The sequence below is a fragment of the Microcaecilia unicolor genome, chromosome 2, assembly GCF_901765095.1.
Source record: "Microcaecilia unicolor chromosome 2, aMicUni1.1, whole genome shotgun sequence".
In the NCBI taxonomy this organism is placed as follows: domain Eukaryota; kingdom Metazoa; phylum Chordata; class Amphibia; order Gymnophiona; family Siphonopidae; genus Microcaecilia; species Microcaecilia unicolor.
In genome coordinates, this window is record NC_044032.1 from 112,360,727 (window position 1) to 112,366,726 (window position 6,000).

The following is a 6,000-nucleotide window of genomic DNA, read 5'->3' on the forward strand; positions in this document are numbered from 1 at the left end:
GGCTTTGTAAAAGGAACCCAAAATGGAAAATAAGATCATACATTTTTTTGGAGGGGACTGCTAAATACCTTTTGGACTAGCTTGTTTAGGTCAAAACCACCTCCTTCAAATTCTAAACAGTATACTGCTGTTATAGTATGCTTGTCCTGACTTAGGGAGGAGGTTTGGGCTTAAGACAGCTAGTCAAAAAATGTATTTAGTCCAATAAAAAGGTGTTGCCTTAATTTATATTTTTTTCTTTTATTTCTATTTATTAACTTTTAAAGTGGACTAACACGGGAGAATGTGACATCATCAAATAATATGGCAGCCTGAGAGTTTTGCTCCGAACAAACCCACAGCAACTTTCTCAGCAGCAGATGCAATCGAGAGTGATCCTCTTTTAATCTATGATATTTACTGCAGTTTTGCTATATAGTATTGACTGGATGAGTGGGAAGCTGCATTTGTTGGATTTAACGGAGTTCACATACACCAAGAGAACAGGGCCGAATTGTATGGCGGAGGCAGGAGGCGTTCCATCCACCTTGGCGGATATGCCGCCGCCTCAGATGGAATTATTTACATTGTATGAGATGGCTGGAATAGCTGACCTGGATCCAATCTCTGAAATCCGGGACTGGTTGAAGGAAATTAAATCTGACATAAAAGCAGTGTGGGAGGAACTGGCAGCCCTGGGAACTGACTTGCGTGGCGAAATTAAAGAGAGAGGCCACAACGTTGAAGAAGCTGCACAAAGGTTGGATGAGCATGAAGAGGCCTTGGGAACATTAGATAAAAAGATAATGGAGGCCCAAACTGAAGCACGGAATATCTATGATAAGCTGGAAGATTTGGAGAATCGGAGCCGCCATTGTAACCTGCGATTCTGCAGCGTCCCAGAGACTCCAGAATATAATAAAAGTGAGGAGGTGATACAAAATTGTTAGCACTATGCATACTGGCAGCCAAAAAGAGCTGCCCCCAGAACAAGTACACCTCGACTGAGCTCACAGAATGCTGGGGACGCCACGCAATAACAGGCCCAAGGACATTATTGTTTGTTTCAGGGATTATAAACTGAAAGAGCGGATGCTGCAAGTGGCACGCTCATAGGATAAAATACTAGGGGATAGATACCAGGTGGAAGTATATCAGGATTTGGCAGGAGCCACACTCCAACGGCGGATGGATCTGCGCCTTTTCACACATTACTTGAGGTCTTTAATCATTCTATATAAGTGGGAACATCCATTTGTTTTACTGTTCTATCATGAAGGTAAGCTCCAACAAGTACGTTCCCTGCAGTTGGAGCGAGCACTTTTCATGGGATCGGCAGAGGCCGCTCAGGCCCCCATGGCGACATCCAAGGACACAGGAGACCCAAAGCAACCCCTAAGTAGCAGAGGGCCCCTAATAATAAACAGCTGAAGAGGCAGCACTGAGCACTACTCTCCACGTTCAGCAAGAAGCATGAACTGAAAGGCTGGCTTATTTTTTTTTAGAAGCACACTCTTTCTGCTGGATACTAACAATCCACTAAGTGGGCATTTTCAGAGCGGACTGGAAGCCTGACATACCCTGCAGTGGGCTGCACAGGTTTTATGAGCTTTGAGCACATTTGTTTACTGTTATTATATTTTAAGCTATTGCCAGAACAATAGTACTTGTTTCTTTTAAGATGTTTATTCCATGAAGCGAATTATCTCAACAATGAATATGTAGGGAGATGTAAGATGACATTCCGCCAGGGAAGCCTCCTTTTGAATGAATGCGGTTTCTAATAGGATGCGGGATGAGGGGAGGGAAGGGTTGGATGGGTTGGTGGGTGGGATGGGGGGGGGCGCATGCGTTGTATGGGATGGGTCAGGTTGGTCTGTAAGATATTCATTGATTTTGAGCACCTCCATCCTCACCTTTGTTCCCATACGCTGATTATATGTTTTGTTTAACTTGTGTGACCCTGAATGAGCGGGGACCGAACTTGCCACAGAAGCGCCAGCTCATGTTCAAGGAATTAACATATTTAAAGGCAGACATGGCATTGATTCAGGAGAAAAGTGAGAGAAGATCCACCAGCAAGCGGAAAACTCAAGCACCCCACGGTATCCTTGGTCGTACTCCCACTTTTTACAAATTATTGATTCAGGAGACACATTTGATTACAAGGAATGAGCATCTTTGTGCTTCTAAGAAATATCCTTTGATTTATATTTTCTCTAATAAGCAAAGCACTAAATCCAGAGGAGTGCTGGTGACTTTTTCACCCATGCACAGGTGGAAGATAAAAAAACAAAGGTTATAAGGGAAAGAGGTGGGAGATAATTTTACTTATCTTACAGTTGGGGTCTATCACTTTTACTCTCTTGAATGTTTATGCTTCAAATGATTCTCCACAGGTCTCCTGGAAAGATGTCTACTACTACTACTAATCATTTCTATAGTACTACTAGAAATATGCAGCGCTGTACATATTATATGCAGGTACATTTTCTGTCCCTAGAGGGCTCACAATCTAATTTTTGTACCTGGGGCAATGGAGGGTTAAGTGACTTGCCAAAGGTCACAAGGAGTTGCAGTGGGAACTGAACCCAGGTTACCAGGATGAAAGCCTGCTGCAGTAACCATTAGGCTACTCCTCCACTCCTAGATCACCAAGATGTCTCCACATTGCTGCTTGCTAATCTTGAGGGTGAGCTTCTTGTGGGTGGGGACTTCAATCTGACATTGCTTCCACATATAGATAATTCAGCAGGGGGGGCACAATATGCTCAAACTACTAGTGTATGTTTTCAGAGCTTTTTGGCATGCTGGAATTCCGTTGATATCTGGCTTCATTTTCATCCATCTCAGTGAGACCATATTTATTATTCTTCAGTACATAGATCCTACTCTAGAGTAGACTATTGGTTTGGATACTCGTCTATGGTGCGCAGCGTGAAATTATCTGATATCTTACAATATACTTGGTCTGACCACGTCCCATTTATACTTGGGCTAGACATATTACTTGCAAAAGTAGGGACCACATACTGGCAACATAGTGATGCACTTTTGGGGATGCTTGAAAATGTGCAACAAATAGAGAAAGAGATAATGGGATGCCTGCAATTTAATGATACGGGGGAAGTTACTGTGGATGTTTTCTGGGAGGGCCTTAATTGGGCGATCCGGGGTAAACTCACTGCTTTGCAATCTCGCCTTACTAAAACCAGACCCTGCCAGGAAACTGCTTTGTTGGCTCAACTACAGGGCCTGGAACAACAAACGAAGCAACAGGGATTGACTTCAGCCCTGTGGCAATCAATTCATTCCATTCAGATGGGGCTTCAGACGCTCTGTATGGCAGAGATCGCAAATACTCTTCAGAGAGTACGTCAATCCCATTTTGAATTTGGCAATAAGGCCAGCCACTTATTATCACACAAGTTGCACTGTCTTCCTCTAGAGTATCCAAAGTGGTACACTCTTGTTTCATGCCTTCTATAATTTCTATGACCTTCCATTTATATAAAAAGTTGTGGAAAATATTGTTTTAACACAGCTACAAGACTTTCTTGAAAAAAAAAACAATATACTTCACCTGCATCAGAGTGGATTTCACCCACAGCACAACACAGTATAACAGTATTTATCTTGTACCATCTTGATCATGGTAAAACAGTCTCTTTCACTTGACTTGTTGGCAGCATTTGACTTAGTTGATCACTCTCTTTTCCTAATATGACTTAGGGGCTCATTTAGAATTACAAAGTTCCATAGGTTACTAAATGCTTTGAGGGAAAGCTTTAAATGGTTTTGTTCACATCTTGTGAATAGAGACAATGTGGTCAACTGGCAAAATATTCTTTCTAAACACTATTCGTTAACACGTGGAGTCCCACAGGGCTTCATCCTAGCTCCAATCCTGTTCAATGTATTTCTTGCACCTCTTTTAACTCCTATACAATCTCAGGACATGATCCCTGATGATATTCAGATCCTCAACTGCCTAGACCCAACTAGCATATCAGAAATGCAAGCTCTCAACTTCAAGCTAGATTTAATAGCATCTTGGTTATCCAACAATAAAATGATTCTGAACCTCACAAAATGCAAGGCACTCATGATTTCAGAACAAGGTGCTTCTATTCCTATTACACCTCTACTTATGAAAAGATTAATGCATATGCTGTGGAGGGATCTGCTTCCCCCTCCTCAAAGTAACCTGTTAGTGCATCCTTAACAATTCTGGGTATGCAGTTTGTGATGGAATCTTCTTTGAGGGTATTAGGGTTAATTCTTGATAGTCAGCTATGAAGAACCAAATCAAGCAACTTACCAGGAGAGTTTTTCTCAAGCTGAGACAGTTACAGCACATAAAAACTGTTGTAACTCAAGAACACTTTCAAGTAGCTGTAGGTGCAAAACAGATGCACTCTGTTTTGGGGTTTTATTAGAGTACCTGATACTTAGTGCAAGTTATAACAAAAACAGGTCCAGACCAGACTAGCCTTGGTTAAGGAAGTGTCAGAAGTAAATGTATCACCCCCATGTCCTTAGATCCAAGCCCACTGTGCCAAAATAATAAAAGAAACTAACTCCACACCCAAATATTATAAAAATAGGATCTTATTTATAGTAGCATGCAAATGACATAAACAGGAATAAAGACAAAGATAATCCTATAACAGACATAGCTTGGAGTAAAGGTATGTACATCCTTAGCTACAGTGGCGTACCAAGGTGGGGGCGGTCCGCCCCGGGTGCACGCTGCTGCTCTGAGTTTGCTGACTTCGCGGGTCAGAGGGAGCTGCAGCGAACGAGCGAAGTCAGGGAACTCTGAGCAGGCGCACGCTGCGGCACCCCCTTCCCCAGCGGCGTGCACCCGGGGGGGGGGGTTCCGCGCTGCATCGGGGGGGGTGCTGCACCCGGGGGGGGGGGGGGGGTTCTGCGCTGCATCGGGGGGGGGGGGAGGGGTGCTGCACCCAGGGGGGTGGGGCGCCGCCCCGGGTGTCCGCCCCCCTAGGAACGCCACTGCTTAGCTAGACTCTAAAGAATCACTGTAACCACAGGGCACTATGTAAGGATGCTTGGCACATATACAACCTGGTGTATTCCTTCAGATGTCAGTCTGGTCTAATGCAGATCTTACTCCTTGGATGTGATGTTCACACATAGCAGCTAACCCTGGAAAGAGCTGCCTTTTATGGAGAAATTGGGATCCTTATCTCTCTTACTGATGTATTTTCTATTCTTTGTCAGCAGTGCCGTGCATCAGCCGCTAATGTGGCTTTGTAAACAGGGGAGTTAGTTAGAAGTGACTGAATTAAGATTAACTTCTAGTTATTTGAAGTTCCGTAAGCTATTAAAAACACAATTATGTGACATATCTGTAATTCTAATATTTGAGGTGTTTATTCAGGTATATTGGAAATTTATTCAGGATGATGTTCCTTCCTAGGGTTGGCCTAGCTTCTTTTATATATTGTAATCCACATGGATCCAGAAATGGTAGTAGCAAAATATAAATCTTATTATATTGAATTGTATCCATCTGACTTGTTCTGTTTTTCAAACAGGAAGTATATTGGTATTATAGGGTGCTGCATTTTTTTATAGGGACAGCTTTGCTTTTTGAGTCCTAGACATTAATGTTGCTTTATTATGACAGGTTTTCTAAAGAGGTCTAGAATATGTTTTTTTTAGCTTTACAGGGTTTGGTTACTAGAGCTGTGAAGGGGTTCCACCCCACTTCCACCATCTCATTTGGAGAGATGGGGGTCCATCTTAATTTTTCTGTCCAGGGTCCATTCTGTCCTAGCTACACCACTGCTTCTGGGCCATGTTCTCAGCCTAAATTATCAGTGTCACATGATCCAGCTCCTTATCCTATCTGCTAGCCTGGGATTTAAGAAGGCTTAGCCTCCCCTAGCCACCTACACTGGGTGCCTGTAGGCTGGTGGTGGCCTAGTGGCCAGTAGTTTTTTTTTTTTTTTTGTTACATTTGTACCCCATGCGTTCCCACTCATGGCAGGCTCA